This window comes from Pelophylax lessonae (assembly GCF_965119305.1).
Source record: "Pelophylax lessonae genome assembly, chromosome: 10".
Classification (NCBI taxonomy): domain Eukaryota; kingdom Metazoa; phylum Chordata; class Amphibia; order Anura; family Ranidae; genus Pelophylax; species Pelophylax lessonae.
Window position 1 is genome coordinate 1,258,347 of NC_138777.1, and position 14,033 is coordinate 1,272,379.

General features: G+C 46.5%; 1 protein-coding gene and 1 long non-coding RNA gene across 6 annotated transcripts in view; both read left to right on the forward strand.

The window, feature by feature from the left end:
* The window catches only part of SOX6 (SRY-box transcription factor 6), a 548,208-nt gene that overhangs the window by 110,917 nt on the left and 423,258 nt on the right, over positions 1-14,033 (forward strand). The gene's annotated exons all lie outside the window — the stretch shown is intronic.
* The window catches only part of LOC309565057, a 654,865-nt gene continuing 642,436 nt past the window's right edge, over positions 1,605-14,033 (forward strand). The window contains exon 1 of the long non-coding RNA XR_014225780.1: positions 1,605-1,655. This is a non-coding gene — a long non-coding RNA (uncharacterized lncRNA). The remainder of the gene's footprint in view (positions 1,656-14,033) is intronic.

Consider the following 14,033-nt stretch of genomic DNA (forward strand, 5'->3'; position numbering starts at 1 on the left):
AATCTAACTTTTTTAACATTTTAGGCCAATTTGTATTCTGCTACATATTTTTGGTAAAAAAAATTGCAAAAAGCGTATCTTGATTGGTTTGCACAAAAGTTATCGCGCTTAATAACTAGGGGAAAGATTCATGTCATTTTCATTTTTTTTTTTTTTTTACTAGTAATGGCGGCGATCTGTGATTTTTAGCGCGACTGCGACATTGCGCCGGACAGATCGGACCCCTGACTGACATATTTGACACTTTTGGGGGGACCAGTGACATTACTACAGTAATCAGTGCTAAAAATATGCACTGTCACTGTACTAATGATACTGGCAGGGAAGGGGTTAACACTGTGGGTGATCAAGGGGTTAAATGTGAGCCTTGGGGAGTGATTCTAACTGTGGGGAGGGGGGGGGGGGCGTGGCTTGTGAAATGACCATAGAGACCTGTATTCCTATATAGAAGGAGCTCTGTGATCATTTCAGGGAGAAGGACGGTCAGCTGTGTTTACAACATCCGACCGTCCTTCTCTCTCAGCGGGGAGCGATCGCGGGTGTCAGGCAGCAATCGGAGCCACCTGCCCTCATGTATTGGAGTCTCCGGTGCCGAGTGGGGGCGGGAGCGCCCTTGTCGGCGCAGGATCGCCCCCTAGCTGCAGGCGCGTGACCGACATAGGTCTATGTCGTTTTGCACAGGAGGGCTGCACTGCCGCAGTAAATCGGTGGCAGGCAGTCGGGAACCGGCTAAGGCATGTTATACAGCACAGTGCTTTGTTGTGTAATTTGCCCCCCCTTATCACCTAAAATACCTGGCTGATCTTGCCTGGCTATGTCCTCCCCTCTGTAAACTGACCACGGTATACCATGGCTGCTGAGCCCTGACACTGTGGTCAGTCTACACACCTCTGTCATCCGCAGCTCACCTATCCTCCTCTGTCCTCTGTCCCCCCTCCTTTCCTGCCTTTCTGCCCTTGTGTCAGTGCCCCCCCCCTCCTTCCCCTCCTGCTGCTGTAGTTTCATTTAAAGTTTCATATCCTGTCTACAGTCTGTGTAATAATCCTGTGTGCCCCCTGTGTCTGTGTTTTATAAAAATAAGCCGTTCTTTACAAGTTTTCAGAGCGCCAATCGCCGCTCACGTGACCCCCAGCCTCTCCCCTCCTCTCCCCCTCCCCTCCTCTTCCCCTCTCGACTGACTACAGCGAGGAATCCGTGGCCCCACGCGCTGCAGGCAACTGTCAGGCAGGGGGAGGAGAGAGCCGACAGGACACGTGAGCGGCGCTCGGCGCTCTGAAAACTGGTAAAGAACGCCTTATTTTTTTAAAACTCAGACACTGACGCAGAGGAACGCAGGATTATTAAACAGACCGGACAGGATGGTATAAAGTGGCTTAATAACTACTTTAAAGGGGAAGCTGAGGTTCCAAGGAGGGGCATTTGCCCCCCCCTTGCCCCTACTTGCGGACGCCCATCCACCTCACAGGTGTGACATATCAAGATGCTGATTGGACAGCATGATTATTGCACAGGTGTGCCTTAGGCTGCCCACTATAAAAGGCCACTCTAAAATGTGCAGCACAATGCCACAGAGCGTGCAATTGGCACACTTAAACCCTTGAACCCCCCCCCCTAGTGTTAACCCCTTCACTGCCAGTGTCATTAGTACAGTGGCAGTGCATATATTTTTTTAGCACTGATTACTGTATTAGTGTCAGTGGTCCCCAAAAAGTGTCACGGGGTGTCAGAATTGGCGGCCGCGATATGTTGCAGTCCTGCTAAAAATCGCAGATCGCCGCCATTACCAGTAAACACAATAAAAAACATGACATAAATCTTTCCCCTAGTTTGGAGACGATATCATTTTTGCGCAAACCAATCAATATACATTTATTGGGATTTTCTTTTACCAAAAATATGTAGCAGAATACAAATTGGCCTAAAATGATGATAAATTTAGATTTTTTAATTTTTTTTTTATTGGATGTTTTATAGCAGAAAGTAAAATATATATATTTTTTTTTTCCAAATGATTTTTTTTTTTTTGTTTATAGCGCAAAAAATAAAAATTGCACAGGTGATCAAATACCGCCAAAAGAAAGCTCTGTTTGTGGGGAAAGAAAGACATCAATTTTATTTGGGTACAGCATCGCACGACTGCGCAATTGACGGTTATAGCAACGCAGTGCCGTATCGCAAAAAATGGCCTGGTCATTAAGGGGGTAAAACCTTCCGAAGCTGAAGTGGTTAATGACCATAAAGTGTAGAAGGTGCGTATGGCAGGTTGTTTGGCGCTGTACTTCTCCCGCGTTCTGAGCGCAGGCCGCCATCACCCCGATGATCTGGGAATGAATGGAGATTACTCTCCGGCTCTCCATATGTCTCTGCTTAATACACCGAGATCCTGGGGAGGGGGGGGGGGGGGCAGAGGAGCCGAACGATTATCCCGTAATTCTGCGATCCTTCATTCCTCCTCTATAGATAACACCCCCCCCCCCCAACATTCATCCTCTAAAGATAACACCCCCCAACCCCCCAACCCCCCCCCCCCAACATTCATCCTGATAGGAAAAAAGGGAAATATCTTCTACGTTTCACTATAACCCCCCCCCATATAAATGTATAATAATAATAGTGTGTGACTGTGGGGGAGGGGACATTAGAGTGTAAGCTCCTCTGGTACAGAGACTGATGTGACTGTGGGGGAGGGGACATTAGAGTGTAAGCTCCTCTGGTATAGAGACTGATGTGACTGTGGGGGAGGGGACATTAGAGTGTAAGCTCCTCTGGTACAGAGACTGATGTGACTGTGGGGGAGGGGACATTAGAGTGTAAGCTCCTCTGGTACAGAGACTATGTGACTGTGGGGGAGGGGACATTAGAGTGTAAGCTCCTCTGGTATAGAGACTGATGTGACTGTGGGGGAGGGGACATTAGAGTGTAAGCTCCTCTGGTACAGAGACTGATGTGACTGTGGGGGAGGGGACATTAGAGTGTAAGCTCCTCTGGTACATAGACGGATGTGACTGTGGGGGAGGGGACATTAGAGTGTAAGCTCCTCTGGTACAGAGACGGATGTGACTGTGGGGGAGGGGACATTATAATGTAAGCCTCTCTGGGATAGAGACTGATGTGACTGTGGGGGAGGGGACATTAGAGTGTAAGCTCCTCTGGTATAGAGACTGATGTGACTGTGGGGGAGGGGACATTAGAGTGTAAGCTCCTGTGGTACAGAGACTGATGTGACTGTGGGGGGAGGGGACATTAGAGTGTAAGCTCCTGTGGTACAGAGACTTATGTGACTGTGGAGGAGGGGACATTAGAGTGTAAGCTCCTGTGGTACAGAGACTTATGTGACTGTGGGGGGAGGGGACATTAGAATGTAAGCTCCTGTGGTACAGAGACTTATGTGACTGTGGGGGAGGGGACATTAGAGTGTAAGCTCCTCTGGTACAGAGACTCATGTGACTGTGGGGGGAGGGGACATTAGAGTGTAAGCTCCTGTGGTACAGAGACTGATGTGACTGTGGGGGGAGGGGACATTAGAGTGTAAGCTCCTCTGGTACAGAAACTGATGTGACTGTGGGGGAGGGGGCATTAGAGTGTAAGCTCCTCTGATACAGAGACTGATGTGACTGTGGGGGAGGGGACATTAGAGTGTAAGCTCCTCTGGTACAGAGACTGATGTGACTGTGGGGGAGGGGACATTAGAGTGTAAGCTCCTCTGGTACAGAAACTGATGTGACTGTGGGGGAGGGGACATTAGAGTGTAAGCTCTTCTGGTACAGAGACTGATGTGACTGTGGGGGAGGGGACATTAGAGTGTAAGCTCCTCTGGTACAGAGACTCATGTGACTGTGGGGGGAGGGGACATTAGAGTGTAAGCTCCTGTGGTACAGAGACTGATGTGACTGTGGGGGGAGGGGACATTAGAGTGTAAGCTCCTCTGGTACAGAAACTGATGTGACTATGGAGGAGGGGACATTAGAGTGTAAGCTCCTCTGGTACAGAAACTGATGTGACTGTGGAGGAGGGGACATTAGAGTGTAAGCTCCTCTGGTACAGAGACGGATGTGACTGTGGGGGAGGGGACATTAGAATGTAAGCCTCTCTGGTATAGAGATTGATGTGACTGTGGGGGAAGGGACATTAGAGTGTAAGCTCCTCTGGTACAGAGACTGATGTGACTGTGGGGGGAGGGGACATTAGAGTGTAAGCTCCTCTGGTACAGAGACTGATGTGACTGTGGGGGGAGGGGACATTAGACATCATCATAAAGAATACAGGGTGGTCCAGCTGAGAATGATGATTTGTTTTAGGGGTAATACAATGTATCTAGCAGGCAGTTTAGATGCAGAGTTGCACTTTAATTCTGGGTGACGGCGGAGTCGGTAAAGTTTGTCACACTCGGAGAGGATTTTCTAAGGGCAGGCGGCACGGTTCATTGGCCGGAGAGCGACGCTCGCCTTGTTTTCTCACATTGTCAGGAAAATAATCTTTTTGTTTGGCGGATGGGCCGCGTGCTGACGGCTGCGCCTTCCTCTACCTGATTGTGTGAAAAGTCTTCAGCCTGGGAGGCCCGGCGGACCTGCTAAGTGCTACAGAGCCTGAAAGTCGCTGCGACCTTGGCCTGACGCTGCTCCGCCGCCAGAGAGGGAACGTTCTGTGTGCTCCGCGCCCAAATCCCAACACATTGCTGCTGCTGATGGGCTCATCCGGTGTGCCGTAAAAGCTGCATTGTGATTGGTTGTGATGAGTTCCTGCGCTGGCAGACTGGAATACGTCCTCCTTAGTAGCAGGGACTGTCCAGATTTGTCCCTAGAAATGACCCGATAAAAGTGCCCTCAAATCTGCTTCTTTCTGCAGAATATCCTTGTCAGCAGTTAGATATCGCAAAAGCGTAATGGGTGAGGGGGGGTCAATGTGTGCTATATACTGTATAATGGTATTCATACATGCTACTGTCCTGGAGGTTCTCAGACAGTCCCACATTTTGGCCCTCTGTCCCTCTGGTCCTGTGTCCAGGGCCATGTCCCGGCATCACAGGGTCAGCTTTATGAGAGTTACTTCCCATTCACAATTACTCAAAAAGGCATTACCTGCAGGGATTTAACTCCTCCCCCATATTTAGAGGTGGGGTCTGGGTGGGACTAACCCATACACTGGGCTTAATGGGCAGTTTTCACTTATTTAGAGGTGGAGTCAGGGAGTGGGGTGGTCCTTGCATATTTGGAGGTGGGGTCTGGGTGGGACTAACTCATACAGTGGGTGTGGTTGGCAGTTTTCACATATTTAGAGGTGGGGTCAGAGATTGGGGTGGTCCTTGCATATTTAAAGCTGGGATCTGGGTGGGACTAACTCATACAGTGGGTGTGGTGGGCAGTTTTCACTTATTTAGAGGTGGGGTCGGAGATTGGGGCAGTCCTTGCATATTTGAAGGTGGGGTCTGGGTGGGACTAAGTCATACAGTGGGTGTGGTGGACAGTTTTCACATATTTAGAGGTGGGGTCAGGGAGTGGGGTCTGGGGGGGGGGCTAACTCATACAGTGGGAGTGTTGGGGAGTTTTCACCTAGTTAGAGGTGGAGTCAGGGAGTGGGGTGGTCCTTGCATATTTGGAGGTGGGGTCTGGGTGGGACTAACTTATACAGTGGGTGTGGTTGGCAGTTTTCACTTATTTAGAGGTGGAGTCAGGGAGTGGGGTGGTCCTTGCATATTTAAAGCTGGGATCTGGGTGGGACTAACTCATACAGTGGGTGTGGTGGGCAATTTTCACTTATTTAGAGGTGGGTCGGAGATTGGGGCAGTCCTTGCATATTTGAAGGTGGGGTCTGGGTGGGACTAACTCATACAGTGGGTGTGGTGGACAGTTTTCACATATTTAGAGGTGGGGTCAGGGAGTGGGGTCTGGGGGGGGGGGCTAACTCATACAGTGGGAGTGTTGTGGAGTTTTCACCTAGTTAGAGGTGGGGTCAGGGAGTGGGGTGGTCCCGGCATATTTGGAGGTGGGTTCTGGGTGCATCTAACTCATAAAGTGGGTGTGGTGGACAGTTTTCATATATTTAGAGGTGGAGTGGTCCCTGCATATTTGGAGGTGGGGTCAGGGAGTGGGATGGTCCCTGCATATTTGGAGGTGGGGTCTGGGTGGGACTAACTCATACGGTGGGTGTGGTGGGCAGTTGTCACATATTTAGAGGTGGGGTCAGGGAGTGGGGCGGTCCCTGCATATTTGGAGGTGTGGTCTGGGTGGTACTGACTCATACAGTGGGTGTGATGGGAATTTTCCCCACATATTCAGAGGTGGGGTCAGTGATTGGGATGGTCCCTGTATATTTGGAGGTGGGATCTGGGTGGGACTAACTCATACAATGAGTTTGGTGGGCAGTTCTCACATATTTAGAGGTGGGGGTCAGTGATTGGAATGGTCCCTGCATATTTAGAGGCAGGATATGGGTGGGACTAATCCATACAGAGGGTGTGGTGGGCAGTTCTCTCATATTAAAAGATGGGGTTGAGGATTGGAGTGTTCCCTACATATTTGTAGGTGTGGCCTGGGTGGGACTAACCCATACATTGCATTTGGGTGGCCGTTCCCACATATTTAGAGGTTGGGGGTGGTCCCTGCTTAATTAAAGGTGAGAGCAGTTTTTAATTGTTTAGAGGTGGGTTCAGGGAGTGGGGTGGCCCCTGCATATTTAGAAGTGGGGTCTGGGTTGGACTAACCCACACAGTGGGTCCGGTGGGCAGTTCTCACATATTTAGAGGTAGAGTCAGAGATTGGAAGTGGTCCCTGCATATTTAGAGGTGGGGTCTGGGTGGGACTAACCCATAGAGTGGGTGTGGTGGGCAGTTCTCACATATTTAGAGGTGCGATCAGGGAGTGGGGTGGTCCCTGTATATTTAGAAGTTGGAGTCTGGGTGGGACTAATCCATACATTGGTATTGGTGGGCAGTTTTCACTTATTTAGAGATGGGGTCAGGGAGTGGGGTGGTCCCTGCATATTTAGAGGTGGGGTCAGGGAGCGGGGTGGTCCCTGCATATTTAGAGGTGGGGTCAGGGAGCGGGGTGGTCCCTGCATATTTAGAGTTGGGGTCAGAGACTGGAGGGGGGTGCAGAAGGATGAACCTCTGTGGGGGAAGGAAGATGGAGGCAATCGGTTTTATTTACACATCCAATAAAAAGTGCAAAGTACAGAAAGTGTGGAGGTCGTCCCTCGTGTGTACAGAGATACAAATGTGCGATTTCGGTGTGCGTGGAATGTAACCATCAATAGAATGTCAGTTGCGGTGATTGCTCTTGGATACGGGGTTATATTCCAGGAGTTCTCCTCAATCCTGGCAGAGCCGCGGCTCTCTAATCATCGCTGTGCTCAGAGGAGGAATAAAACGCGGCGGGCGGTGCGCCGGGAGAGGAATTACTGAGGATTTTAATGGCTTTGTCAATAGAGTCAGATAAAGCACTTAATGTGATACATTGTAAATCAATGTGGGATCCTCTCCCCTTCTTGTCCAGAATTCTGCTCTGCTCAGACACCACAGGAGAGGGATTTGGTGGTCCTGGGTCAGACCTGGGGCCCTCCCACAGGAGAGGGATTTGGTGGTCCTGGGTCAGACCTGGGGCCCTCCCACAGGAGAGGGATTTGGTTGTCCTGGGTCAGACCTGGTGCCCCCCCCCCCACAGGAGAGGGATTTGGTGGTCCTGGGTCAGACTTGGGGCCCTCCCACAGGAGAAGGATTTGGTGGTCCTGGGTCAGACCTGGCAACCCTCTCACAGGAGAAGGATTCATTTTTCCTGGGTCAGACCTGGCACCCCCCCACAGGAGAAAGATTCGGTGGTCCTGAGTCAGACTGGGCACCCCCCACAGGAGAAGGATTTGGTGGTCCTGGGTCAGACTGGGCACCCCCCTCACAGGAGAGTAATTCAGTGGTCCCGGGTCAGACCTGGCACCCCCCTCACAGAAGGACCTGGTGGTCCCAGGTCAGATTTGGCACCGATCCCAGGAAAAGGAGTTGGTTGTCCTCGGCCAGATTTGGCAACCCCCCCTTCCCCATAGTAGAAGGATTAGGTGGTCCTGAGTCAGACCTGGCACCCCCCCCCCCCCACAGAAGAGAAGGATTCAATGGTCATGGGTCAGACCTGCCCCCCCCCCCCCCCGCAGGAGAAGGATTTGGTTTGTCCCAGGTCAGACCTGCCCCCCCCCCCACAGGAGAAGGATTTGGTTGTCTCGGGTCAGACCTGGCTCACAGACCACAATCTTTGCTTGCTGGTCTTCATGGTTTTTTTGGACTCCTTCAGGTCGGGGTTCACATACTTTGTCACATACATGGCTGCAGAGAATCTCCGGAAAATCCTTCTCACATGTTTTTGTTTTTCCATAAAACACTCCTCATTTCAACAAAAAGATGCACAGAGTAACTGAAAGGAGCAAATAATAATCTTATAGTTAAAACTATTATTATTATTAATCATATATGCCTAGAAGGACATAATAAATGAATAATAATAATAATACAATTAATAATAATAATAGAAGAAGAGTCAAAGCAAAGAAATAAATATCCATATACAACAATCTCTCAGCCTATCGTACAATATCTCAATAGTGACAAATCACATATTCCAGCTGTATCAGCATGTGAGGAAATAATACCAACATAATACAAAAGATATAAAACTTCTATCAATAGAATTGTCCAAAACCAGCTCAGTGAAATGTCCTCTGATTACTAAATGTAACACACAGATCTACCAAATCATGCCTCAGATTGTAACGTCTGTCCCCCTCTGTGTTACCTTTCTATCATGGTGAGGACCTACGCGTTGCGTCTATTGAAATGTCTCTTCTGTAGGAACTTCTAAGAAAGTCCATAGATCCATGGATGATACATGTAAGGAACCAGAAGATTGAACACTCAGAGCCTAAAATCATTTATTATACAATATATTCATTAAGAGTATCGATTTAGCCATCAATTAATGCAGAATGTTTAGAGTTTAAACTAGATATGAAATAATTTATTAAGTTGTATACAAACCATTTATTAAATAATGTATACAATGTATTACATAAAATGTAAAAATCATCTATTAAACAATGCATTCAACTATTTATTAAACATATAAACTATTTATTTAACAATGTATACAATTATCTATTACACAATAAATAAAATCAGACAATGTCACAGCTTATGTAGACGGTGTCAGACAGCATTCCCTTCACAATCATATAATGTGAGGACAGATCTCAGGCCGCTCTGTCCTCGCGGCAGCGTCTTCCCTCCCAAAGAGAAGCCCATGTGGCTGAGCGCTTTCATCAGAATAACTTCATCCCAGGCTTGAAGCAGAACTAAACCTATTGATTTAACAGTTTCAGAAAACAGTTACACTGCCGGCATGCCAGGAATGCTAACTGTCACATTTTCTTGTGCTCTCAAATAAACTGTCTGGTCCCATTCACACTTGAACTGTTTGTGAATCACATAGGAATGCTGTGCGGTTCCTCTGCGCTTCACATGCAGTTCTTTGCAGTGTGAATTCATTTTGAATGGGCTTAAATCGCACCGCACCAAAAGTAGTGCATGCACGGCTTTTTGAAACGTTCAGCAACCGCATTGCATGGTACTTTTGTTCTATGCGATCCAGTGTGGGCAGATGTGCTTGCGCTTGGGGTGTCGTTAACTTGAACTGACCCCTGCAGAAGATCGAGAGGGCATTGCAATCGAAATGCGCTGCGGGAGCGTGGGTCTCCTGCACTGAATTCCAGTATGAACAGGTCCTCAAACCATCAAATGGTCGGTGTCATAACTGGTCACATGGGCAGCATCATGGCAGTTGCAGGTCGAACAGAGGCCAAGATGGCAGCTTCCTTGGCTGAAAAGGATAGAAGATTTGCTGTACAATGAGTCGGGTGTGTGTGTGCAGGAGGGGGGGGGGGGTAATATTGCAGGTTTTGTACTAGTTCCAGTCCGGCCACTCATTGCAAAGTTATCCATTAAAGCAGTAATTTGTATCAACCAATCATCTGTCGCTGTCCTGACTCAATCCGGCCAGTTTCTGTTGGTTACCGCATCTTTTCTGCACCACCTTAATAAATAATATGGGGAAATGTATGAAGCTTTTAACCCCTTCAAGTTCCATGAACAGGTCGATCGTACAGCGTTCAGCATTTCCCGTAAATTCCTTAAGACGTTCTTTTATTCCAATTAAATTTCCCGTCGTGGAAAAAGCTGGAGGTGGAAGAAAATAATAATATATATTTTCTGGTTTATTTTACGCTTTGTATTTGTCATAAAAGAAGGCAATCAGCAGTAAGACAATACGGGGATATAATTCCCTTTGTCTCATTGGCTGCTGAATGGGGAATTGGCGTTGGGCTCATCGCGGATCTTTCTCAAGGCTATGCGCCATTCTTGTGCTGATAACACGGCTCCGTCTTTATGTATATTAAGATGGAGATTATATTTTTATATCTCACCTCATTATATTCGTTGGATATCGATATCATCTCTGTAGTACGACTTCCTCTGCGGCGAGGATCTACGGAATATACCGGAATATATATATAAATAATGTATTCATAGCTGTTCATTATACTGTACAGAGGAGCTAAAAGGTCCAACATTGGTAAGCTTATAGGATATGCTGAAACTTGTAGTTCCCCAGTTCATGGACAGTACAGAGTATAAGGCAATACTGTAAAGAGGACGTCATTGTGAATGCAGAAATCTTCTTGTTTTTTTCTATCTTCTTCTTTCTTCCTTCTTCTCTCTTTTTCCTTCTTCTTCCTTCTTCTCCTTCTTCCATCTTCTTCTGCCTTCCTCTTCTCCTCCCTTCTTCTTCTTCAATCTTCTCCGTATTCTTGTTTCTTCCTTCTTCTTGCTTCTTCTTCCTTCTCCTTTTATTTAGCCTTCTTCTTCCTTCTTTTCATTCTTCTTTTTTTTTCATTCTTTTTCTTTTTTCTTCCTCCTTCTTCTTCTTCTTTCTCCCTTCTTCTTCTTTCTTCTTTTTCTTTCTCCCTTCTTCTTCCTTCTTCTTTCTTCTTCTTTCTCCTTATTCATTTCCCTTCCCTTTCTCTCTTCTTCTTCTTCTTTATCTTCTTCTTTTTCCTTCCTTTTCTCTCCTTCTTCATCTTCTTCCTACTTCTCCATCTTCCTTCTTCTCCTTCTCCTTCTTCTTCTTCTTCTTCTTCTTCTTCTTCCTATTTCTCCATCTTCCTTCTTCTCCTTCTTCTTCTTATCCTTCTTCTTCTTCTCCTTCTTCTTCTTCTTCTTCTTCTTCTTCTTCTTCTTCTTCTTCTTCTTCTTCTTCTTCTTCTTCTTCTTCTTCTTCTTCTTCTTCCTACTTCTTCATCTTCCTTCTTCTCCTTCTTCTTCTCCTTCTTCTTCTCCTTCTTCTTCTTCTTCTTCTTCTTCTTCTTCTTCTTCTTCTTCCTACTTCTCCATCTTCCTTCTTCTCCTTCTTCCTTCTTATCATAGTTATAGCACATGCTTACTTATTAAGAATTTCTACACCGCTTTACGTATCTTTCCTTCATTTATGTGGACCTTACATAGCGCTTTGGGGATCAGAGGTCACCCATTGTCTGTGCACCCTCACACAGTGTACACTCAGGAGCTGGGAGACAATGTACAAGGTCAGCCATGAAGATGACCTTTGACTCTCCAATGGTCCCATTATTACCCATACTTCTGTCCATACACAATCCTTTACATGCTATAGAGGTGACAATACAGCATTTTAATTACTTCCATGGCAGCCTGACAGTTCTGATACCTGAACTTCATACACAGTCATGTTATCCTCATTGCCCACCCAACCAATACGAAGACATTCATCTCATGTCATTCTTCCCCAAATGCTGCCAGTATCACATTTTACAGCCGGAGGGGATGAACTATATATGAATAGATGACATTCCTATGTAGTTATCAAGGGCTGAACTATGTACAGATGAATTTCATTTTAATTATCTCCCAAATGTTCCTGCCACCTGGATAATTCATGAACCTGTTTAGTCTGCAGGCCCTGCGGCAGTCACCTATATATATATATATATATTTGTACGTCGTCTATGCGGTATGCATGTGTTGCACATTCCGATTTGTCTTCAGCCCCCTCGGTAATATTGGGCGGAATGTTGTTATAACGATTTTATAATAATACCGTCTGTCAGCGCATCTAATTGCCCAGCGATCACCCACTCTTAGGCTGCGTCACATTTTCCACACCGGGGTGTAAAGTAGTTTTGTTGGCACAAGAAATTTATCCAAACAAATCCCAAAGTCGTAAAAAGCCCCCTCGTCTCTCCGCGTGCCCCTCTGAACATCACTGCCTCCTTGTGACAAACGTGGGAGGCGGTTTTCTGGCATCATTTCATATCGGAGGTCACTTGTGGTACTCAATTTTTTGCAAAAAATGTCGCTGAGTATTTTGGCTGTTGTGAGCGACATGATTGGCTGCGCAGAAATGTTTATGTAATATGTGGCAAAAATTCTACTCCGCTATACAAAAAGATGAGAAAAGAGAGAGAGAAGCACGCAATAAAATCTACTTCAATACAAAAATTGCACCACCGTGTGATATACAAAATGTAACAACTTACATTCTTAGTAATGTATACAGGAAAAGGAGCACAAAAGTAACTCTATGAACAGCGCACATGAGTGAGTTAAAATCAATGAACAAATCAAATCCAGCAATCTTATTGTTCTAAATAAACCAACATCACCGGATTCAATAGGAGTCCAGGGCTGGGATAACCTGGATCATTGACATTGACTGTATATAGGAGTCTAATGAATACAGCTTGGAGGCTCGTCCGGGATCCAGCCTCAAAAAAGTAACAACAATGCCATTTGTGAAGTGCTAATAATACCGGATCTCACGTCTCCCATGAGAAAGAGGAAGATGGTGCCTCCCAGGTGGGTAAGTTGGTACACCAGGAGTGATGGAGCTGAGAATCCAATATGTAATGTGACAGGCAGCTGCTTCCTCAGGTTCCACCAGCCACGAGTCATGTACAGTTTTCAGCTCCACTATTATATCTGTATTTAATTGATTCATTTATATGTGAATGACCACTCAGTCCAGGACACCGTTTGTATCTGGTGATGCTGGTTTATTAGGTATAAAAACTTGGAATGGTCATTGTTTTTGAACCATTTTGAACTCACTCATCTAAATACACTTAATAAACCAGCATTGACATATATAGGAATCCAATAAATACAGGTTGGGAGCTCGTCCGGGATCCAGCCTCAAAAAAGTAACAACAATGCTATTTGTAAAGTGCTAATATTACTGGATCTCATGTCCCTGAGAAATACCCCTATGGGAAAGAAGAAGAGGGTGGTAATATTTGGACAATTGGACTTTTTATCATATGTCATTTGCATTTTTCTTCTGTTTTCTCTCATTGTATGATTTGTTTTTATTGCACTGCACTTTATGTATATTTATAGGTTGCATGAGGCTATGTGATTTATCCTCTAGTGTTCAGCTAGCAATAGCAGGTTCATTTTGCTTCATAGTGTCTGCACTGATTGTATCCTGTTTTAAAAGGTAAGTCAGTATACCAGAAGTGGTAGAGCTGAGAACCCAGCATGTAAGGTGGCAGAACCCAGCATGTAACGTGGCAGAACCCAGCATGTAACGTGGCAAAATCCAGCATGTAACGTGGCAGAACCCAGCATGTACCGTGGCAGAACCCAGCATGTAACGTGGCAGAACCCAGCATGTAACGTGGCAGAACCCAGCATGTACCGTGGCAGAACCCAGCATGTAACGTGACAGAACCCAGCATGTACCGTGGCAGAACCCAGCATGTAACGTGGCAGAACCCAGCATGTAAATTGGCAGAACCCAGCGTGTAATGTGGCAGAACCCAGCATGTAACGTGGCAGAACCCAGCGTGTAACGTGGCAGAACCCAGCATGTAATGTGGCAGAACCCAGCATGTAACATGGCAGAACCCAGCATGTAATGTGGCAGAACCCAGCGTGTAACGTTACAGAACCCAGCGTGTAATGTGGCAGAACCCAGCGTGTAACGTTA